This window comes from Camelus bactrianus, chromosome 7 (genome assembly GCF_048773025.1).
Source record: "Camelus bactrianus isolate YW-2024 breed Bactrian camel chromosome 7, ASM4877302v1, whole genome shotgun sequence".
Lineage (NCBI taxonomy): Eukaryota > Metazoa > Chordata > Mammalia > Artiodactyla > Camelidae > Camelus > Camelus bactrianus.
Window position 1 is genome coordinate 76,909,037 of NC_133545.1, and position 24,744 is coordinate 76,933,780.

The following is a 24,744-nucleotide window of genomic DNA, read 5'->3' on the forward strand; positions in this document are numbered from 1 at the left end:
CTCATTGTGCCAATGAGGCCAGGCTTTGCTCTCTTCTGTGGGAACTTTATCTTTGCTATCTTAGAAATCTAACCCCTTGGTCACAAGGACACAGAGAAGCGAGTGAGGAAGCAGCTGGTCACCTAAAGCCCATCTACTACACAGTACGGTCAGCTGGGACTTCTCCACCCTCAGCCCCTCTGCTACTTGCCTCCAAGCCGATGTGCCGATGTGTGTGCCCTTCAGCATCGGTAACACCCACAGCCCCCAGTCCTCCACCGATGCAAAGATGCTGCATGGCACCTAGGGGCCGTGGGAATCTGTGCCGAAGGGTCTGAATTTCTCAAGAGGAAATGTTTTTAAATTCTAGATTTGAGGTGGCAGTTGAGAAAGGAACTGAAATAGTTTCCCCCTCGTCCTGACAGTTTCCAGCTCTCAAAACACTCCCTCACCGCTTCCTCTTTGGCTTCAGCCATTGAAAGTAGGAAAGAGAAAAGGAAGAGAATCAGTAAGAACTGATAATGGAGGTGAAAAGGCAGGCAGAATAAGAGGGATAACTATGTTCTGTAATATTAAAAGTGTTTATGTATACTGACATGGTTGAATTTGAACCTAAATAAAGTCCACCCCTGTCAAGTTTGAGCAATTCTCACAAACTATTAGGTACCAGCCTAAGACCTTACACAGAGGCTAAGAAATATGCTGGGAGAGAAACTTCCTTAGGGAAGAGTGCAGCAAATGAGCTCGGCCAGGTGCGACCGCTCAGTCAACGCCGATGGTGGGCCGCTTGGAGCTGAGCAGCAGAGGACTCCGGCCCCAACCCGCTCCTCGGCCCCGCCCCGCCCCGCCCCTCGGCCCCGCCCCGCCCCGCCCCTCGGCCCCGCCGCGCTCCTCGGCCCCGCCCCGCCCCTCGGCCCCGCCGCGCTCCTCGGCCCCCCTCCCCTAGGTCCCTCCCTCCACTAGCCCCTCCCTTCCTCAGCCCCGCCCCTCCCCTCGGCCTCGTTTACCCCGCCCCCCCCCGGCCCCGCCACGCAACCTGCCCGCCATCAATTTGGAGAGGGCAGAAGGCCAGAGAGCTGGAAGTGGTAAAAATCCGCTCCTTGAAAGCCGCTTAACTCTGGATAGTAAGACTGCTGTTTTTGTCACGTCTAATGGACTGGAACGCACAAAAAAAGGCCGATGACCCTCTTCCCTGGGTGGACACCTGTGGCTTCAGAAGTCACATTCTCAGGAGACTCGGAACCTCAGAGACTTCCCGGGCAGCCGCTCCTCTCTGGCCCCAGGAAGCAGCAGCAAGGCCTTTTCCACAGCTTAGCAGGAGCAAAGGGCTTGGCAGAGGGTTTCCTGAAAAGAGAACCAGGGCAAGAAAAAAGAGCGCTGGACACGCTGTCTCCTGACCGGACTTGATGTGTGCTCACAAGAGTACACTGGTTAGGGTAAGACCCCACTTGCGCTATTTTCAGGCTGGGCCATACAGCTTTTTGTTGCTATGTTTTCGTACTTGTTTCTCCCTGCACCCCTTCTTGGAAATTGCCACTTTCCTGTTCCACGAGGTTCCAGTGGGCTGTTAATCAGGTGGCTCTGGCTTTCCAGCCACTGGTAGTCTTATAAGATACTGTCTCCTCCTGGGCAAAGAGCAGGCTTTCTTGCTAAAAAGCAGTGGGTTCCCCAAGCTCAGTGTTCCTGGACTGTTGTGCACACAACTGAATGCCTGGTGTCCACCTGGGTTATGCCATCTGGCTGCTCCGTATGGCTATGGGAGGCCCAGTGCAGAGACGCTAATGTTCACGCTGCCCTCGTGCTGCGTGCTGTGCTGTAATGAAATCCCTTCTCTGATTCATCCCCGTCGTCTTGCAGCACGCAAGAATCAGCAACGCGCTTAGCTTAAAAGTGGGGTAAAATCTAATCATGGAGAGGGTGGACGTTTGGTTTCCAGAACAAAACAGGGCTTCTCTAAAGTCCTTTTTAGGGATTGATGTGGATTTAGGAGAGAAAATATTGTGCACCTCCTCAAGTTTGCCAATTATGTAGACGACGGTCTGGCAGCTATAAATGTCGGGGTTTGATTCATACTTCATAAATGTAGCTGCTGCGCCTGTTACTCAGACCCCTTCCCGCTAGGGCTTTGGCTTTGGTGTGCTGTAAGCTGTAGGTAGGAACGCTGATTCAAATGCATACCGGCTGCGTACTCTCCCTTCCCCACCCAGCCCCATCCCCATCTGTACGCAGTGAAAACCACTCCCCTCCTGATTTTTTTCCTGACAAGGGAAACGTGTGTGAATACAGGTGAATTTCCCCTCCTCCGTCTGAAAACAAGCTGACCAAAGTGTTAAAGTGGCTACCTCTATAGAGCTAACGTTTTTGTAACCTGGGGTCTGCATAGCCTGGGGTACAGGTCCACAAGAACTGAAACTGTCATGGCATTGGACTTGTGTCTGGATAGCTCAGCATCTGCCTCTGTGGGGACATTTGCCACATGCCCCTTCTCCCCACACACCCAACTTGGGGGTGAACCCTCTGAGCCCATCTGATGCACTGCCTGGGTTTTGCTAGTAAATGGACCTCTATTTGATTTCCAGCAATCAGTGTGGGCTTGGGGGTGGTAGTCATTTTTACTTCTGAACTCAGGTCCCAGGCTTCATGTAATTCAGATTTCAGTACTGTGTGAAAAACTCCTGAGAGTCATTGGAGATGTGGATGTCCTGACTCCTTTGGTGAGTATGGTAGAGACAGCTATAAAACCAGATTTTGTTGGTGGGGTGTCCATCAGTATATTGTTCACCCAGGGATGGGGTGAGTCCTGCCAAACGTCATCTGTTCAGAAGGGCGCCTCTTTTACTTCGCACGAAGACTCCGTGTGTCCTAATGATGGCCCTAAATTGGGGCCACGAGGAAAAGGCAGAGAGAATAGGAGTGGTATCCTGCCCCTCCCCTGCCCCTCACTGAACCTACACCAGTCACCACTTACCCAGGTATTCATGGTTTGATGAAAGAAAGTGAAAACCTCAGCTGGTTCCCTTGGTTTCTATTATTCACAGCTGAATGAAGTTTCATACTGATGAATGGAAACATTAAGGAAAATCTCCAAGTGAACAGAAACAGGAGAGAAGCCTTCCTTCTAGGAGCATGGATGATGCGTCTGGCCTGGGTTTGAGGATCAGATGTTACCTTGCTCTGTGCCCCCGAGCCTGTCACACTACCTTCAGCGCCTGATGTCCAGGTAGGACCACTTTGCTCTGAGGACCCCACCCCCGCCGCAGTGTGGAGATGTCCTCTGTGTTCTGTCTTGGGCTCCAGGCTTTACAGGATGGAGGAATGAGAATTATCTCTCTGGTAGGATGCGAACAATTCCAAAAGAAATGATTTAGCTCATTTCCTGGACGCCAAAGTTCAAAGTTTGGTAACAACTGACCAGTCCCTCTGTAGTGAGGCCAGTGGAAATCCAGAAAGTCTTCCTGGGAAGAGCCCTAGAAATCTGTGGTTTCATTTCAAGAGCCATCTCGCCCCAGGCAAGTGTGGTGGAAAGGAGTCCGGCTCGATAACACTGAGGGATTTTAGGCCAGATTTTAATTTTTTCTCCCTTATAGATCCCCCTTTGAAAGGTAATCACTGTCCCTCCTTTTCTGGCCATTCTCTTGTTTGCTGTTCTTTCAAATTTGACTGTGTAAATAGACATCTATGGACACTATTTTATTTTTATATCAAGCTATTTAAGTATATAGAAGTGGATCCATTCAGTATGTGTTCTTTGTATCTGGCTTCTTTTACCAACACAGTGTTCGTGAGGGTCCTGCATGTCATTGCACACAGCTGTAGTTAATTCATGGTCCCTCCAGGAGAGTATTCAGTTGTCTGAGTAATCAACAGGTATTTATAAATCCACTTGGTTGTAGATGTTTGCTTGTTACCAACTTGGGGATTTTATGAACACATCGGCTGTGAGCATGCTTGTCCACGTCTCCCTGTACTCAAGTACACACATTAACGTGGGATAGATACCTTGGAGTAGAATTGCCGGGTCATGGGATATATTCCTTCAACTTTACCAGATGATGACAAAGTACTTCCATCAAATTACGCTCCCATCAGCTGTGTGTGGGAGGTCTCAGCGCTCCACATGCTCACTGACACTTGGTAATGCTAGTCTTTGTAAGTTTAGCTTTTCTGTTTGTGTGCATCGGTATATAAGTGTGTGTACATGAGTTTTTTTAACTTATTTTTTTAAAAGAATTTTTGTATATATATTTTATTGAGGTATAATCAGTTTACAATGTGTCAGTTTCTGGTGTACAGCATAATGCTTCAGTCATACATGAACATACATATATTCCTCTCCATATTCTTTTTCACCATAAGTTACTACAAGATACACAATATAGTTCTCTGTGCTGTACAGTATGAACTGGTGTGTGTGTATATATATATATATATATATATATATATATATATATATATATATATATATGTATCTGCAAATCTCGAACTCCCAGTTTATCCCTTCCCACCCCCTTCCCCCTCTGGTAACCATAAGTTTATTCTCTATGCCTGAGAGTTGGTTTCTATTTTGTAAATAAGTTCATTTGTCTTTTTTTTTTAGATTCCACATGTAAGTGATATATGGTATTTTTCTTCCTCTTTCTGGCTTGCTTCAGTTAGAATGACAATCTCCATGTCCATCCATGTTGCTGCAAATGGCATTATTTTATTCTTCTTATGGCTGAGTAGTAGTCCATTGTATAAATATACCACAACTTCTTTATCCAGTCATCTGTCGATGGACATTTAGGTTGTTTCCTTGTCTTGGCTGTTGTAAATAGTGCTGCTGTGAACTTTGGGGTGCTTGTATAACCTAATTTTTATGAAAAATTTCAAACGTGCAAAGTACAGTATAGAAAACATCCATATACCTGCCTCTAAGCAAATAATGACATATTTTGGCTTAATAAATAATTTAAATGGTTTGCTCTTTTAGCTATCTATTTTTTGTGGAAGTGAATCATATGAAGACAGTCATGATAACACTCACCCTTAAATACTTCAACATGACCCTCTTAAGAAGAGGAATAGCTTACTGTTTAAATACAATAATGCAGAGAATTAACAATAATTACTCAATATCATACAGTATTTAGTCCCTATTCAGACTTCCCCAATTGATCTGAAAATGTTTTTTTTTATAGCTAGTTTTAAAAAATCAGGATCCAGTAACAGTTCACACTTTGCATTTGCTTATTGCGTCTTTAATCTCTTGTTTTGATAACACTGACTTATAAAAAAAAGACCAGGCCAGTTGTCTTGAAGAAGCATCATATTCTGCATTTGTCTCATGTTTCCTCATGGTGTCTTGCCTATTCTTCTCTGGTATTTTCTGTAAAGTGGAAGTTAGGTGTAAGGGCTTGATCAGGCTAGCCCCATTGTGGTTTTAATTCATATCTGTTAGATTTCTAATGAAACCGAATACCTTTTCATATATCTGTTGGCCTGTTGGATTTCTTCTCTTGTGGTGAACCTTTTCAAGCCTCTTGCCTATTTTTCTCCTCTGTTGTTTCTCTTTCTTATCGATTTGTAGGGGCTCTTTATTCTAGACATACGTTGTGTTGACTGAAAAAAAAATGCATAACCTAAAAGTTGAGAATTATATTTTATGTGGCAGACATATTATAGACTTCAGCCCAGCAGAACGCCTCTCAGATTGCTCTGAGGGACTGTTCCGAAGAGGTAAGGGAGGAGCCAGGATATGTAGGAGTTTTTGCAACAAAAACCAGAACATCAAAAAAATTACTGTTAATTAAAGAAAAACCAGACATCTCAAGTTAATGAATTTAGCACTTTTCTACATATGGGACGATACAAGAGTCTAGGCTCATTGAAATCATTCCTTTGATATACACCTTAACTGTCTAGGGCCATTATCTGTTTTTTTTCCCCATCCTGAACCCCTTCAGAGTGCACAGTTGGGGGCGGGCTGCAGCGACTGATGGCTTGATGGCCACAGCATCCTTTGTTTACTGATATGACAGGCAACATTTTTTGTCCACAGTTGAAAATATCTTCTCCCATTTCGTGGTTTGCCTTTTTTTTTTTTTTTACTTTCGTAGGGACAACTTTTGATGAGCTTAAGTTCTTAACTTTAATGTCCAATTTATCAATATATCTGTGACCTTTTTAAAGAAGTTTCCCTAACCTGGGGTCAAAAGGATATTCTTAAAAGATTTTCTCCTCAATTGCGCTTCATCATTGGATCTAAAGTCCTGCGGGAAGTGTTTTTGCTTGCGGGGTGAGGTCCAGGACAGGTCTCATTTCCTCCCCCGACACTGGGTTTATGAAAAAGATGGTCCTTTCTCAAGTTCTCTACGGAGCTACCTCTGTCATGAGCCAAGAGTCCCTCTGTGTGTGGGCTGGGAGAGCTCCCTTCTGTCCCTTGGTCTATTTTTCTATCCTTGCGCCAACACATTGTCTTAGTTCCTGTAGCTTTATACCAACACTTGATATCCAGCTGTTCCACTTCTCCCTCTATTACTTCAAGAATGACTTGGCTAAGATGTTGACATTTTACACAGAACTGTCTCAAATCTGAACTTTCCCTTTTGGAATAAGGATGATAGGGTTATTAGTTTTTCTGGGCTTTGTTCTCGGAAGTCACTTTCGTAAATTCCCACTTGGTCCTTTCCAGGGACTTTGCCATGCGTGGCTTAAATAAAGATCTGGTTTGAGCCACGCAAGTCCAATGTTTGGAATCCCTGTATTTGTTCTACTACTTGGAACAGAATGAAGTATAGAAATTGAATCTGAAATAGCTGGTGAACTTTTTAGGACAAATCACCTGGTTTTTTGGAAATGGGTGGTTCCCTCCTCTGGGAGCTGCACCCTGGAGAGAGAATAAGGTCTGGAGTCAGGTTTTTAGGTTCAAATCCCAGGTATACCAACTAGTTGTGTGACCTTGGGTAAGTTAGTTAACTTCCCCAGACTCAATTTCCTCATCAGTAAAATGGGATAGTAATAGTATCTACATCATGGGTATTTGTGAGGATTAAATGAGATAATATATGAAAAGTTCCTGGCATAGGGTAAGTGCTTGGGAAACGTTAGCCATTATTGTTCTTGAGAAGAACTCCTCTTGCCTCCCAGGACTTTGAGACTCACCTAGGAGAATGGCAGATCTACGTTCCTCTTGCATTTCTAGATGGAGAGGCTTTACTTGCCACACACTCTGCAAAGGCATTGGCAGGGTAGTCCTAACTTTATCATCTGCCCCTCACAGTACGGAGGGGAAACAGTTGGTTTGTATCCTTGGCTGAAAAGTACCTAATACACTCAACTCTTTCAATTCTTTCACCTTAATGTTTCTGAGATCATAGAAATTACAAGTGGAGAGAGTCAGGGTCACACCCCAGGGTCCTGTTCAACGGCAGTTTTGGATCAGCCTTTCCTTACTTACTAGTGTAGTGGGATATCTATTGCGTTGGGGAGCTCTCCAGGTCAGGGGTGTGTGCAGGCCCTCAAGGAGGGTCAGGGTTGTTAGGGCTGCTATATGTGACAGGGAGAAACATATTGTTTATGTTTGGTTTATTGGGGAACCAGGATGAAAGAGCCCCGTGGAGTGGAGCAATGGGATTATACCTCTAACAGACTGCAGAGCAACTAGAGAGAAAGGACTCCTGAGCACACTGGAGAGGGTGAGGGCCTGCAGGAGTGGAGGGATGTGATCCTGCAGGAGCTGAGGGACCAGGGTGGGGGAATTGCACGGGTGGTCAGGTGGTTGGTGTCAACCTGAAGAGCCGGCCTGCCCCTCCCCCAAACCACGCCAGTTGCTAACAGTGCAGAGAAGTGGCTTTGGCTGTTTTGGCTTCAGGGGCATCCTCTGAAAGGCAGACTACCTCAGAAGCCCTTCTGGAAACAGGGGGAGGTAGTGGTATGGGAGGGGCAGTCCTGGGTCCAATTCCTGGGTGGAGCTGGCCAGGGAAGGCTGCCCTTGTTGGTTTGAAATGGAAAGATGTTTGCGGTACACTGAACAGGGGTTGCAGTTACACACTCACACAGTCACGGTGGCACGATTGTTCCTATGGTGTGATCCTATCTAACAATAACTGCATGAGGGGGTACGATATAGCTCAAGTGGTATGGCACATGCTTAGCATACACAAGATCCTGGGTTCAATCCCCAGTACCTCCTCTAAAAATAAATAAGTAAACCTAGTTACCCACCTTTCCCCAAAATGCGGAGGAGGGTAGAGTTCAAGTGGTAGAGCACATGCTTAGCATGCACAAGGTTCTGGGTTCTATCCCCAGTGCCTCCTCTAAAAATAAATAAATGACTAAGCCTAATTACCCCCTTCAAAAAAAAAAAAAAAAGCATGGATGTGTATCTGTCTTAGAAGATCTGAGTGGTTATTTCCATGGCATTAATAAGCTGGGTGGAGTTATTGGTGCTTTTCATGTCCCTCTGTTTCCCGTATTTATATTATGTACCTGCAGATTTTTCTAGTTAAGTGAGTTTTTGTATTACTTTTGTAGTTAGAATAAAAAAAGAAGTTCCTTATTATGTTTAACTTAACTAGTCAGGGATGGGGAGGGAGGTGAATTCGTGAATTCCCACTGGAAGCAGCATGTGTGAGCGAGCCCCACGCGTATTATACATGTGATAAGTATCATACCCTTACACACCCACAACAGGTTCTCCTCCACATGCTGACCACTTGCCAGCTGCTAAAATGTGAGATTCTCTCCAGTTTTAGTGTGAGGGCCAGAAGATCCCCCTGAACCCCGCCCCCTTCTACACACACACAAAGGGTCTGGTTAAAGTTGTTTCCATGGCAATGTAGAAAAAAAAATCAGAAGATTATGTCTGTCTGGATTGGGAAAAGATGAGGGCGCATCTTTCTTTTGTCTAATTTTCTTCAGTGTCTGACAGTGATGTTCGTGTAACATTGGCTAGGGTTGCCTTCTGCAGTTTACAGTGGGGGTTGTCAGTGACCCAAGAAAGTTAAATGTTAATTGTCTCAAGTAACAGGAGGAGGGAAGAGCCCGGGGCTGATATGGTGGGTCCAAAGGTCATCAGTGCCCAGTCTCTGTTTCTGCCCTACCACTGAGCTCACAAGGCCATGGCTGGACCTTCAGCCATTGTGTCCCTGTTTCAGCTGGGGTTGGATAGGGGAAGGGGCAGATGCATCTTCCAAGAAACCTCACACTAGCGTTTGCTGGGGACAGCCAATCTGTACAAGAGGCTTGAGCAGTGAGACCCAGGGACCTCCCAATGGGCAGGAATGAGCTTCTTGTAAAAAGCCCATCTTGTAGGACAAATGCTTAGAGTAGAACTGTCATGGAATTTCTCATTTAAACATGGACTCCTTAAAGCATGGAATAAAATCCGTGCTAATATACATTATCCAGGCCTGAAAATAATGATAGTCTCCTTCAAAACCCGGGGTGGGGTGGGGGGAACAGCCTTTAGCTGGGAAGAACCTGCTGACCAGCATTAGGGGAGGCGCGGTGCGGGTGGGGGGCAGTCCACGGAAGGACACACAAGGCTGCTTCAAGAACTGGCCCCACTCTCAGAGATCACAGGGGAAGCTGCCCCTGGGAGGAATTCCCAGGGAGAGTTGGTGTTCATTGGGAAGGTGATTTTCCAGGAGGCTGGTTTGGGTTTTGAGTCAGGAGGAAGAGGAAACGGAGCCCTCTACGCCACCCCACCCCCATCTTATCCCCCGCAATCTAAACTTTGAATTAAGTACATATCACATCAGAGCTGTGATCGCTTTGAGATCAAAGAGGCTCGTGGAGCATTCTAGCTTTGCTTATTCTCTAAACTTCTGCTTTGAAATGAGAGATTCTTCTGGGTGCATCTCTCGCTCTCAAGTCCATCCAGGCCCTGCAGCAGGCTACTGCCCTTCCCTCGGCCCTCTGCTGCCCTCTGCTGGACTGTTGCTGCCGGCACCACTAGAGTTTACCCTTAAAGCTTTCTAGGGCTTTTGGCCAATTCTTGATTTTTCATTTTGGTCTAAAATAGAGAGGCTGACAGGCAAGTCACAGACTTCTGGACTTATAACTGGATACTAAGTAAAATCAATGCTATACTATAGCAACATCACTGTTAACAAGCAACTGATGAAGACAGTTTTTTAACTGAAGACAGCTTTCTAACTGAATTATCAACCAAGAAAGAAAAGACAGTAAATTTCTTGTACTTAAAAAAAAAAAAAAAAAGCTTACCAATGGATATATTGTACCAGCTTTTGTGCTCATCCCTAAAGGGACACACAGAATGAGTTATGCAGTTTGCACTGAGGTTATAATTGCATAATCCAGGAGGAGGGGAGGTATTTATAAAACGAGACAGATCAAGGATAAATCCCACAGGAGAGTACCAGGTCGTGATGGGGCTCAGATGAGGGAGCACTCAGATTCAGTTAGTAGGGGGGGGTCTTGGGCTGGCAGGAAACTCAGCTAGGCTGTGAGGAGGTGTGAGTGTTCCAGTGATAATGAAAAACAGGAACAAAGTCTCAGTGGAGGGGAGAACAGGAGAATGGGCTGTGTTTGGAATTGGGGAGTAGTTAAGCATGTCCTGAGAACAGAGTGCGTGTAGGGTGGCAGCGGGAAGCTGGGGAAGGCAGGTAGGAATGTAGTTGTTTTTTCCGCCTTTACTACATATTCTGGTACTGTTTGAAGTTCATGGTTAATAAATTGAATTTACTTACTGTCACTCTAACTCTATGTACATACATATACACACACATATGCACAAATCTGAAAGACCTATATATATCTGTACCCATATGTTTGTAAAAGAGTGGATTGAGGTTTTCCTGGGTTTCTTAAGAGACTAATCCTGAGATCTATCAAATAGTTCATGTGGGATTGGATCAGTAAAGACAATGCAGTGAGATAATATGCCCTACTTTTATCTTTTTATTGTGAAATGAAACCAGGTTCAGAAAACTACAAAAGTATAACTTAATTATTACAAGATAAATATCCACCTTGTGTGAACAAAGATCGAAACACAACTGCTTCCCTCCCCCCTGAAAGTAACAGTTGTTCTTTTACTGTGATTTCTTCCTTGTGTTTCTTTCATTTTTTTTCTAGTTTGTTATCCAGGTGTGTAATTCTAGACACTATAGTTTAGTAGTATCTCCCCTTTGAAAATTTATTTGGTCTGTCCTTCAAGTCACTTTTAATCGACAACTTCCCCCTCCATCCCTTTCTTTCTTTCTTTTGGTATATATATACTTTTATTGAAGTATAGTCAGTTTACAATGTTGTGTCAGTTTCTGGTGTACAGCATAATGCTTCAGTCATACATGTACATGCATATATTCCTCTTCATATTCCTTTTCACTTTAAGTTACTATAAGATATTGAATATAGTTCCCTGTGCTATACAGTATGAACTTGTTGTTTATCTATTCTATACATAATAGCTAGTATCTGCAAGTCTCAAACTCCCAATTTATCCCTCCCCACCCCCTACCTGCCCATAACCTTAAGTTTGTTTTCTATGTTTGTGAGTCTGTTTCTGTTTTGTAAATAAGTTAGTTGTCTTATTTAAAATGTAGATTCCACAAATAAATGATATCATGGTATTTTTCTTTCTCTTTGTGGCTAACTTCACTTAGAATGACAATCTCCAGGTGCATCCATGTTACTGCAAATGACATTATTTTATTTTTATGGCTGAGTAATATTCCATTGTCTAAATATACCACAACTTCTTTATCCAGTCACCTGTCAATGGACATTTAGGTTGCTTCCATGTCTTAGCTATTGTACATAGTGCTGCTGTGAACATTGGGGTGCATGTATCTTTTTGATTAAGGTTCCCTCTGGATATATGCCCAGGAGTGGGATTGCTGAATCATATGGTAAGTCTAGTTTTAGTCTTTTGAGGAATCTCCATACTATTTTCTATAATGGCTGCACCAAACTACATTCCCACCAGCAGTGTAGGAGGGTTCCCTTTTCTCCACACCCTGTCCAGCATTTATCATTTGTGGACTTTTGAACGATGGCCATTCTAACTGGTGTGAGGTCATACCCCATTGTAGTTTTGATTTGCATTTTTCTGATAAGTAGCGATATTGAGCATTTTTTCATGTGCCTATTGACCGTTTGTCTTCATTGGAGAATTGCTTGTTTAGGTCTTCTGCCCATTTTTGGATTGGATTGTTTTTTTATTAAGTTGTATGAGCTGTTTATATGTTCTGGAAATTAAGCCTTTGTCAGTCTCATCTTTTGCAAATATCTTTTTTCCCATTCCATAGGTTGTCTTTTTGTTTTGCTTACAGTTTCCTTTGCTGTGCAAAAGCTTATCACTTTAATTAGGTTCCATTTGTTAATTTTTGGTTTTATTTTTGTTGCCTGGGTAGACTGCCCTAGGAGAACATTGCCTCCATCTCTTTGTTTTCCTTAAAATTTATCGGTTGAAGAGCCTGGGCCCCTTGACATGTAGTTTGGATCCTGTGTGCTCAGGAAGTTGAAACATTCTGTCCTGATATGATTTGGGAGGTTAAGGATATTGATTAACTTTAGTCTTTGTAAAAATATGCATTTAAAACATTTGGCATAATCATTAAAAGAAGACAGAGTGAAAGAAATAAATGGACTGTAATCTAGTTAAAAATACAGAATGTCAGACTGGATTAAAAATAAATAAAAATCGTACTGTTAAATGAGACATAAGAACACAAAAATGTGCAAAGGTGAGTAAAGCTTGTTCCTGTGTAATGATTAAAATCTACTTCACTGGAAAGTTATCTAAACTTACGTGTTCCTGAGCACACAGCATCGCAATACTTAAAGCAAAATGACACATTTACCAGGAGAAAATGACAAATCCATTATTATAGTGCAAGATTTTAACACATCACTTTCAGTAAGGTTTGGATCAAGCAGTCAAAAATCAGTAAGATATATGAGATTTAACAGCACAATTGGCAAGCATTATATAAAGAACACATTTTTTAAAGAACATATAGAATTTGATAAAATTGCCCACATACTAGATCACAAATCTAGCTTTTACAAATTTCAAAGATTCAGTATCATACAGAATACATTCTCTGACAACAATCCAATTGTGAGCTGGAACGCTAAAAAAAATCTGTATCATTAGGCATTCAGTGATTCGAAAATCTCTATTTCAGACAGAAAAGGAATGAATCCTGGGGATTAGGTGATTACAAAGTTGTCTGGAGGGATGGAGAGGTGAACTTGAGGTGGGACTTCCAGAGAAGATTGCCAGGACAGAAGCCCTGAGCGGATCTGCCTTCACCTCTGCCAAGGCAGTAGGCTGGGAAGCAGCAGCCCATACAGGTGGACCCTGGGTGATGGTACTGGGCTTTTGAGTTGGAGATGGACCCTCCAGGCTGCAAGCCAGGGATCAGAAAGCAGCCACTGCTACTGTCACTACTGTCTCCCCAGGGACTGCACATGAGAACCCTGAGTTCAGTGCTCCCATCTTCAAAATGAACTCTCAACACTCAAAAAGATAGAGACTAGACACTGGAATGCTGCGGAGGAAACACCAAACATTCCGTGAACATGTCAGTAGAATGATGATGTTTACTATTTTTTTTAAATCACCCCCTCAGCTTTAAGATATAATTCACACGTAACAATGTATAAGTTTAAGATGTACAACATGTGGATTTGTGTCATTTGTGTATTGCAAATGGTTACCACCATAGCTTTAGCTAACACCTGCATCACATCACATAATTACCATTTCTTTTTCATAGTGAGATCATTTAAGATCTACTCTTTTTTAGCAACTTTCCAGTATATAATATTATTAAATATAATCACCATTCTGTACATCATATCCCTAGAAGTTATTCATCTTACAACTGGAAGTTTGTACTCTTTGACCAGCATCTCCCCATTCCCTGCCCCTTACCCAGCCTCTGGGAACCATCATTCTACTGTTTCTATGAGCTTAGCTTTTTTAGGTTCCACATATAGGTGAGTATTTGTGTTTGCATGACTTCTTTTCACTTAGGATAACACTCTCAAGGTCCATCCATGTTGTTGTAAATGTGGGATTTCTTGCTTTTTTATGGCTGAATAATATTCCATCGTGTCTCTATATACCCACATCTTCTTTATCCATTCAGCCACTGATGGACACTTAGGCTATTTCCATATCTTGGCTATTGTGAATATGACATGATATCAGTTGTAATCATATATAAGTTTAATTTTCTCTTTAATTTATAATTTTGAGCCCCCTCTCTATTTTTCTTGGTTAGTCTAGCTAAACATTTTGTCTGTTTTGTTTATATTTAAAAAACCAAGCTTTTCATTTCACTGATCTTTTCTATTGTCATGTAGTCTCTATTTTGTTTATTTCTGCTTTGATCTTTGCTATTTCCTTTCTTTTACTAACTTTGGGCCTAGTTTGGTTTTTTTCTAGTTTGAGGTGTAAAGTTAGGTTGTTCATCTGAAATACTGCTTGTTTCTTAGTTTAGGTGTTTATCACTATAAACTTCCCTCTTAAAACTGCTTTTGCTGCATCCCATATGTTTTGGTATGTTGTGTTTCCATTTTCATTTGTCTCATGATTTTTTTTGATTTCTTCTTTGACCTGTTGGCTATTCAGGAACATGTTGTTTAATCTCCACCTATTTGTAAATTTTCCGGTTTTCTTCTTCTTAATTGATTTCTAGTTTCATATCTTTGCAGTCAGAAAAAGTGCTTGATATGATTTCAATATCTTCAATTTATTAGGACTTCTTCGAGCCTAACATATTTTCTACCCTGCAGAATATTCCACGTACACTTGACAAGAATATGTATTCTGCTGCTGTTAGAATGGACTATTCTATAAATGTCAAGCACACCTGGTTTAATGTGTTGTTTAAGTCCAGTATTTCCTTACTGAATTTCTGTCTGGATAATCTATTGTTGAAAGTGGGATATTGAGGTCCCCCAGTACTAGTGTACTGATGTCTAGTTCTCCCTTCAGATCTGTAAATATTTGCTTTATACATTCTTTGCTCCTAAATTGGGTGCATAAATATGTATAAATATGATATCCCCTTGATGAATTGAGCCCTTTTATCATTTTGTAATGACCTTCTTTGTCTCTTGTTACAGCTGTTGGGTTAAAGTCTGTTTTGTCTGATACAGGTACTGCTACACTAGGTTTCTTTTGGTTTCCATTTTCAGGAAATATGTTTTACCATCCCTTCACTCTTGGTGGTATGTGTGTTCTTAAAGGTGAAGTGAATCTTTTCTAGGCAGCAGAAATTGGGTCTTTTTTTTAAATCCATTCAGCCATTTTATGTCTTTTGATTAGAGAATTCAGTCCGTTTATATTTAAAATAATCATTGATAGTGATGGACTTACTATTGCCATTTTGTTAATTGAATTCTTGTTTTGCAATTCTTCATTTGTTGCACTCTTCTTTTGTTATTTGATGATTTTTCTGTAGTGGTATGCTTAGATTCCTTTCTGTTTATCTCTTGTATGTCTACTATAGGATTTTGCTTTGTAGTTACCATGATGTTTACATAAAATATCTTACATTTATTATAGCCTGTCTTAATCTGATAACAACTTAAGTTTGAAGACGTACAAAAGATCCACATTTTCACTCTCCATCTCCCCTACCTTTTATATTTTTGATGTCATAATTTGCATCTTTTTACTTTGGGTATATTATAATTGTAGTTATTTTTAATACTTTGTCTTCACACTAGAGTTGTAAGTAATTGACTCACCACCACCACTACATTAGAACATTCTGCGTTTAATTATTCATTTACCTTTTCATACTTTGATATGTTTCCCTGTTACCAGTTAGTGTCCTTTGATTTCAGTTTGAAGTCTTCCCTTTAACATTTTTTTTTGTCAGGATAGTCTAGTGGTGATGAACTCCTTCAGCTTTTGCTTGTCTATAAAAATCTTTGTCTCTCCTTCAATTCTGAAGGACAGCTTTGCTGGGCAGAACATTCTTGGTTGGCAGTTTTTTCCTTTCAGCACTTAGAGTGTATCATCCCACTTCCTCTGGCCTGCAACTTTTGTGATGGAAAATCAGCTTATAGTCTTTTGGTGGTTTCCTTGTATGCTACAATTTGTTTTTCTCTTGCTGCTTTTAAGATTCTCTCCTTTAACTTTTGACAATTTAATTATACTGTGTCTCAGGGTGTGTCTCTTTAGATTGATCTTACTGGTACTACTTGGACTTCCTGAATCTGGATGTCTCTTTCTTTCCCTAGGTAAGGCTACGTTTTCAGCCATTATTTCGTTGAATAATCTTTCTGCCCCTCTTTCTTTCATTTCTCTTTCTGGGGTCCCTATGATACATATTGATCCTTTTGATGGTGTCCCATAAGCTCCTAAGCTGTCTTCACTCTTTTTCATTTTTTAATTTTGCTCTTATTGGATGGATTCTGCTGCCTTGTCTTTGTTTGCTGACCCTTCTTTCTGTTTAGTCTGTTGTTGAGCCCTTCTGTTAAAATTTTTGGTTCAGTTCTTTTATTCTTTAGCTCTGTGATTTCTGTTTGGTACGTTGAGCATATTTTTTCTTTGTTGAAATTCTCACTTTGTTCATACATTGTTCTGACTTCAGTGAGCATCTTTATGGCTGTTATTTTGAACTCTTTATCAGGTAAATCACTTATCTCCATTTCATTAAGATCGGCTTCAGGACTTTCATCTTGTTCTTTTGTTTGGAACATACTCCTCTGTTTCTTCATTTTCCTGGACTCTTCGTATTGGTTTCTATGTATTAGATGAAATAGCCACCTCTCCCAGTCTTGATAGAGTGGTCTTGTGTAGGAGATAAACCTTGTCAAGCAGCTGGCCTATGCCCCGGTTACCTCTCAGACCTTTGTGATTGTCCGAGTTGCCTTCTTTGTTCCTAGTGGCTCCTGGTAGTTGAGGGTGTGTCAAGACCCATCAGTGTTCTAAAGGGGAGGGTTGCAGCACCTAGATGCTGGCCAGTTGGAAGCTGGACCTTTAGGCAGCAGCTTGGAAAATACGTAGTTTGGCCCCTTGCAGGGAGAAACTGTGAGGCAGGCGTTTTTTGCCAGCTCTCTTTGCTCTGGGCCTGGGTGTACAGCTGTGGGAGGGTGCTTCTGAGCCCATTAAAAATGTCTTGCTTGCTACAGTTCTGAGGGACTCCTGAATTAACCCCCGTTGCTGTCAGAGCCAGGTGATCTAGGGGGCTGTTCCTCAGGCAGCAGCAGTAAAAATTGAGGCAGGTCTGCTAGCTCCTTCCAGAGAGCTACTGGTGACCTGGAGTGGGCTAAAGAGAAAAGGCAGAGGAGATTCCACAGGCATCCCTCATCACTGCAGAGAATCCCAGCCCCCAGATGTGTGCTAAATCAGAAGTCTGACCCTTAGGCAGCAGGTTTTGAAGTATGCACATTAGACCCCTTTCAGGGAAAGACTGGGAGATTGGCATTGCTGCCAGCGTTCTCGGCCCTGAGCCCTGGGGTGATGGCCATGGGGAGTGCTTGTGCCTGTTAATAACTGCTGCTTTGCTTGCTGTAGTCTTGTGGGTCTCATCCATGCAAGCCCTGTTTATATGTGGGTTCCCAACTTGACTCCTCAGGGAGAAGCTGGGAGGGAGTTGGGGGTTCCCGCCAACAGTTATTGCACTGTGCTGGAGCAGGGTTTGCAATGGGAGTGTGTCTCAGCCTTTTGGACCCGTTCTGATGTGGGTATTTTCTTGTTTGCCCAATGTGTAGGAGTTGCTTAGGTAGTATTTGGATTTTTTCAGAGGGAATTGCTTCATGTGTCCCTGGGAGGCAGGGAGGTCAGGGTCTTCCTGTGTCGCCATCTTTAAGGATTGCCCCAATGATGTTTACTTCTTTTCCTTTTTTTTTCAAATCCTATGTAAGTGCATCCAGGGGAGGAACTTAATTCACATTCAGGGAGTCCAAATATGAAGTCTGGGAGTCTGACATAGGAAGCTTTCTCTTTTCAGGCTCTGAAGGATTGGAAGGCAGTTAGGAGGAGGTTTGGCATGGATGATAAATGCCCGTTTACCAAATCCACTACCACTCATGAGTCAGAGGAAAAAAATCATAATGTAAATTTAAAATGATTCAGAATTGAAGAATAAAACACTGTGTATTCAAACTTGTGAGGGACAGTTTAAATTACACACAGAAATCAATAGCTTAAATGTTTAATCAGAAAAGGATCAACAGTGATGTGCTAAGATTCCGACTTCAAAAATGTAAGAAAAAAACCTCGTATATCATACTCAATGGAAAATAACAGTTTAGAAATGATAAGAGCATAATTATTGACACAGCAAATAAAGATACCGTAGAGGAGATATAACCAAGAACTGGTTCACAGCAATAAAATAGACTTCAGGCAAAATGGTCCCATACAAAAAAGATATAAATAATCAATAATAAGAATGAACAAGGAACTCAAACTGCAAATGTGAAGACATTGTGATAATAGAAGGATATTATGACTTTTTGTCATTACATTTGAAGACCTGGTTTAAAGACCACATTCATAGAAAAATAGAATTTACCTAAACTGACTCACGAATAAATAGAAAAATGAATACTCTTATGATCCTTAAACAAATTAAATAAGTGGTTAATGTCATCCCTCAAAGAAAACACCAAGTTCAGAAGGTTTTATAGGTGCCTTCTGTCAAACTTTCAAAGACTAGATAATTCTGAAGATAAGCAAGCCCTTCCAGGGAACTTACTTCAATAAGAGCTCAATTTTTAATATAACTATCCCTATTTTTAAATGTTGGCAACTACTGAAACATTTTTGTCAGTGCAGGCAAAACAAAATATGTGTGTAGGCTGGTTTCAGCCCATAGTCTGCCAGTTTGCAACCCTTGATCTAAACTTTACAGAGCTGATCCAAGTCATAGTGCAATTAGATCAAACAATTTAGGTCTAACATTAAGGAAACTTGCTGATGGAATTAGGAGACGCTGACAGAATTTTCACTGGTTGTGGTGGAAATAGCCTCCGAAGACTAAAAGGCACAGCTAACTGTAATATTTCTAATAAGACTTGGAGGCAGAGGGATGGACTAGATGGCCTTTCTGGGTTGTCTCATGGGTTTTTTAGCCTTTCTAATAAATTCAGTTTCCTTAATGCTTTCCTTCTGTGTTACTACCTGACCCAGTAATCAACCCAGTGTCAACCCATGTAGACAATCTGGCTTAAGGCAAAAAAGCATTACAATATTTAGGTTTAATTTAGGGCCTAGAATTTTCTACATCATTCAATTATTTGCACTTCTTTTATTAGGGGAGGTAATATAGTGATTAATAGCATGGACTTGAGGGCCATACTATTTTAGTTCAAATTCTCGCTCTACCACTTCATACTGAAGTGACCTCTCTATACCTTGGTTTCCTCACCAGTAAAATGGGAATAAGACAGACAAGCATCCCCATTCTTAGAGCATTCACATTCTAGTTGTGGGAGGCAGTAAAAAAGACTCATTAATCTATGTTTGTATTCCCCATTTCCACATCCTTGAATCTGGACTTGGTCATGTAATTTGACTTGGCTAATGGAATGAGGCAGAAGTGATGGTGCTTCAGTTCCAAGCCTGGGCCTCAAGAGTTTTTGTCTGTTTTCACTAGCCTTCTTGTACTTCTGCTACCTCCATGAAAGAGACATGCCCAGACTGGCTTGCTAATCCCAGGAGGAGGATAAAAAGATAGGGGCATCTGACCTAAATTCAGCCTAAATTATTTAATCCCCAGCTAGCTACAGTGTGTCAGTGAACCCAGCTGAGCCTAGCTGAACTGTCCTGGCAAGCCTGCCCTAAATGAGCCAACTCCCCAGCAGACTGGCAGATAAGTGAGAATTAACAAATTTTTGTTTGTTTGTTTGTTTGTTTTAAGGTACTGTATTTTGGGTGTTTTGTTACATGGCAATAGCTGACAGATAAAAATATTTATCAAGTTCTACTCCAGGGCCTTTTTGTCAAGACTCAATTTAAATGATTTAATTTAAAATGTAATGGAAATTTGATGTAGTGTCATAAATATTAATAAAATCTCATTTTATGTGAAAAATTGGAAGTAAAAATTTCAGTCATCTTTATCTCCTCCACCACGCATCAACCAAATTTTGTTAAGAATTGTGTAACTTCAAGATTGGCTGGTTGAGTGCATTGTAAACTGTGCCAGTTAACCACATCCTTTAAAACCATTGTTCTCAACAAATGTTTCCAGCATACAGAGGGTTAAGCACATTCGATAGATGCAGTAAATCAGGAGACAACAGAAATGCTTGATATTCTTTGGATCAACCTTGAATTATTGAGTCTTCCATAATCTGAGGTCTCTATTGAATCCTCATGCAAAATGGAACTACCCTGGACTATCATTATGTCCATTTAACAAATGAGGAAACTAAGGTGTAGAGAGGCTAAGATCACACAGCGAGGGACTCCTGACTTCTAGGGTGATGAGTAATGCAGGAAGTTAGAGGAATCCTAAGTGCCTAAAATGTTTTTTCTCTACCACAGGACACAGTTGAGGAAAGTAGTCACTACAGGTGGTTGAAGTCAGTTCTTCACTCAGCCTCGGAGGGGCAGCCCGGGTTTACGGGGCATGTGCCCTCTGCTCCCTGTACTCAAAGTTCTGAATTTCTAGTGATTCATGACCTTGGTTTCGCTATTCTCCACTGCCCTAGATATTTTCAACCCTACACTTTACATTTCTAGTAACACGTTGTTCTCTGGTCCCTGCATCCATACCTTTTAAGTGTTTCCTACATTACCAATTTTCTTTGCTGCTTTGGATTAAGCGTTTATAATTCCACAGCTCTGTCTTCATCAGTTCTTCGGAATAAGGCTGTCACCTCTGTTCCTTGGCTCCTATAAACTGGGCCTAAATAGATATTGGGTCATTCCTACCCCCTTCGCTGCTTTCTTGGCTCTGCAATAAATTCCTGGCCCTTTGTTGCCCTCTAGTGGCCTCCTGATTTACTGCATCTATATAATATGCTTAACCCTCTCTGCATGCCATAGCAGTTGTTGAGACCATTGGTTTTAAAGGATGTGGTTAATGATTGCATTTCATCTCTGGCTGGATTCATAATACTAAATTATGTGTTTAAGGAATGCACAGACATTTAAATTAAATATTTGAAGCAAATTAATGAAAATTACTTCAGAGAACCAAAGGAAAGGTCTTCTCTAACGTTTTGACCTCCAGTTGATACCTCTTCTAACAGAGATTTTTCCTCTCAGTGTTGATGAGAAGTCAACGAATAAGTCAGTCAACAAACATTTACTGAACACTTACCAAGTACTGCACACTCTTCTAGAGACTAGGATCTAGCTGGAGGAAAATGTCCTCCACTGTATTTCAAAAACAGTTCTGCTATTATCATTATTAAAAACAAGACAAACACACCCCCACACAAACAACTCACATGACTTATGTGAGGAGGAAAACTTCGTGTTGCACTTTCTAATCCCTAATGAGTTGATGCTGCCTTTATAAGGCTGGGTTGGTTAATTGTAATTAGATCAAACAAGTCTTAGGTAATGGAATAAATAATACAAGACTTCTGGTAAGCCAAATTGTCCATAACAAATGTACAGTGAGTAACTTCAATTTTCTACAGCAAAAAGTAAAACAAGTATCATAGTGGTCTCTAGGTTATAGGTTACATAACAATAAATCATTGCAGATAAAATAGGATTTCATGAAAATGCCTATGGCAAACAACCCAGTTTGATGATTTGGCTTGAAAGTCCTTCCCTCCAGCTTGGCTAAGATTTGTATTTTTTGGTGTCTGCAAGACTAGCTCTGGGCTTGTACCCTCAAAGCATTTGTAATAATAGTATTTTCATCTTCTTTAAGTTCTTTAACCATTTTTGGAACATGGAGCTTCTGATTTCAACTATCATCATAACCAATGTTGAATCAAGGCTCTTAAGTTTATAATTTTCTGTTTTTATGCAAATATTTAACACTGACGGCCAAGGTTGCTGACCTAAAGAAGCTTACATCCTGGCCTGAAGCTTAAGATTCATTTGATTCATGATCAATACTCCCCTGCCCTTCCCTGTTAAGGAGGAACACTTCCTCAGGCTGGAAAGCTTTTCATCATCTCTTTAATGTGGAAAGCCTTTCTCGCTTCCCTTCTCCTTTAGACCATCTTACATCTGCTCCTTAACTCTGGCAGTGAGCCTCCTCCACCTGTCTACTGACACCACCTTTGCTAAGGCTGACAGCAAACGTGGAATCCCAACAACTCTTTCAGGTCAGTTTCACTGGCCCCCCAACTGCATTTTTGCATAGTTGTATTTTCCCCCCCAGAAACAGCTCCTTTGGCCTCTGTGACATAACCTCTGCCCCTCACCATTCTCCAACTGCCTCTCCCACCCCTCTGTCTTCCTCAGTGTGGGCGTTCCTCCAGGTTCCATCCTTTCCCAACTTCTCAGTCTACACACAGCCTGGAGCCATGGCGTCCCCTCCCAGCACCTGGCTGAGGCCTACATGCTCAGGCCCCCAAGTCTACACCTTCAGCCTGGACCTTTGTCACCACCCGTTTGTGGCTGATTCACTAGACTGTGGACTTGAGGCAAGGACCATATATTATTCATGTTTGCCTCCCTAGGACCTAGCAGGGGCTTAATATATGTCTGAACAAATGAATAAATTAGTCAGTGCTTACTAATGAGACTGAAGTTACATATTATTAAGTTGGAATGCTCAACCCTGTATGAAGTGCTTTATACAGAGTGGAAAATAAAGCAGTTCCTGCCAAAGTGACTTTCAGTCATCCCATTTAATTATTCATCATAGAAGGGAAGTCCTAAATGTGAGAAAAATGAAGACAAACAAAAAACCCAACAGATCAAAGCTATTTCACATGGAGATCAGAATAAACACTGGAAATTTTCATTAGAAACTCTTTGAAACCACCCTCTGCCATCTTCCATTCTGGGCGATTCTGAAAAAAAATTTTTGCTTTAGTGGTTTGATGAATAAAGGCAAAGAAAAGTAGAATTTCTTTAGACGTTTTTTCTGTTCTTTCAGTTAAAGTTGATGACAACTTCAAGTTTTCTTCGACTGACAAATATAAAATTGGATGGCATTTATTTGTTGTGCAACTAATAAACTATTTCATCTGTTTTGAATATATTTTCCCCTTGAAGTCTGAATACATGCCTAGGCTCTGTCTAAACACAAATTGTTTGAACAAAGAGGAAAAAGATCTAATTTAAGAAATCATTGTCTCTGAACGTCACTCAGAGCTAGTTTGTTTGAATTCTTTCTCTTTTTTTTTTTTTCACTTTTCCCACACAATTGTTTGGTACCATAAAAAACATGGCAACTTAACTGAGTTAATGCAGTATCATTTAGGTAATAAAGTTCTCTTAGGCTGTATAATAAATCAATTAGAATTCTACTCTGCTGCTGCTTTTTTGAGCTTTCTCGGTATTCTAATTCCAATTTTAACTCTTAACTCTTTAAGCAAGAGGTCATGAGGTACTGTAGAAATCCTTCAGTGACTGGAAAATCTGAAATTCTATGAGGAAGTTGGTAGCAGCACGGGCTGCCTTTCTTGGAGGCTAGGGGAAATGTCAGAAGTGAAGAGGGAGGGTGTCAGGTGAACTAGCCATGCCCGAGGGAGAGGAGAAGGCTCTAGAGGCTACAGGAAGGAGCAACGGGCCTGGGAGTTGCTGTGAGAGGAGCAACTTCATTCTGACTTTGAAGCACGGTTCTCAGGCTGTGGGCCTCCCAGCAGCAGTGCCATCTGGAGCTTGCTCCAAATGCATATTCTAGGCCCTTACCGCAGACCAATTTGATCAGAAACTCTGGGGTTGGGGCCCAGCTATCTGGATTTTAACAAGCCACCCAGATGATTCTGAAGCACACTCAGGTTTGACAACCCCCTGATTTAGAGGGAAGTGGAACACCACTGAGCATGTGAAAATGTTCCGTTAAAAACATCATGACTGACATTTTTCTTAAAAAAAAAATGTATTTTACACAGATGATATATTTTCTAAAGCAAACCAACTTATCTTTTTTTTCCCATCATGGCTGAGTGTCTGGGAGACAAGTGACATCGTCTACCAGGATTGGGTGCTAAATTGGGTGCTAAGGACGGGGGAGAGGGAAGCTTCTCGTGTCTCAGTATTGTCTACAGCACAGTTGATTAGCCAGGGAAACATGATAGCTTGTCTTTCTGCTGAAATTATGCAAGTCATTATCAAATTTTCACATCACTTGTATATAGATATTATTTTCTTTCAATTGGCACTCAAACAAACAAAAACCCCCAAAGTTTGGGTAGTAATTTTATCGTTTGCCATGTACTGAGCTTAACTTATTTTTATTTTAACTTTCCATTTTTTTCAAGCCTTTCCTTCTGGTTGGAGTGTTAATAGGATGTCAAACTAATTGCACTCCTCATGGTCTAATTCTATTCACTGTCATTTTTGGCAGGGAAGTTCTGAGTTTGGCATGCTCTTGCACTGACACAGGCGTGCTAAATTAGCTGAGCAGAATCTCAGAATGCTAGAATAAATCCAGGCAGAATAAATCCAAAAATATCAAGGAGCATACAGGACATTTAAGGATTCTGGTTGGCTTATGTGTCCACTCCAGGGAAGGCTAGTTTTGTTGATCTCACCCTTGCCACGCTGGTTTTACTGATGATGGTGTTTGCTTTCAGTGTTTTTATTAATGTATTAGTGAAGGACTCCTTGGACTACACATGACATGAGTGAAACCCAACTCAAGCTGATTTCACTAAAGAGAAACTGCATTACCTCTTGTAACTGAAAAGACCAGA

At 41.4% G+C, this 24,744-nt stretch overlaps 1 long non-coding RNA gene across 3 annotated transcripts in view; it reads left to right on the forward strand.

The window, feature by feature from the left end:
* The first annotated feature begins 1,007 nt into the window (after positions 1-1,007).
* LOC123614514 (uncharacterized) overlaps positions 1,008-24,744 on the forward strand; it is a 116,992-nt gene continuing 93,255 nt past the window's right edge. For all 3 annotated transcript variants that reach the window (XR_012508266.1, XR_012508267.1, XR_012508268.1), the window contains exons 1-2: positions 1,008-1,415; positions 3,018-3,199. This is a non-coding gene — a long non-coding RNA (uncharacterized LOC123614514). The remainder of the gene's footprint in view (positions 1,416-3,017; positions 3,200-24,744) is intronic.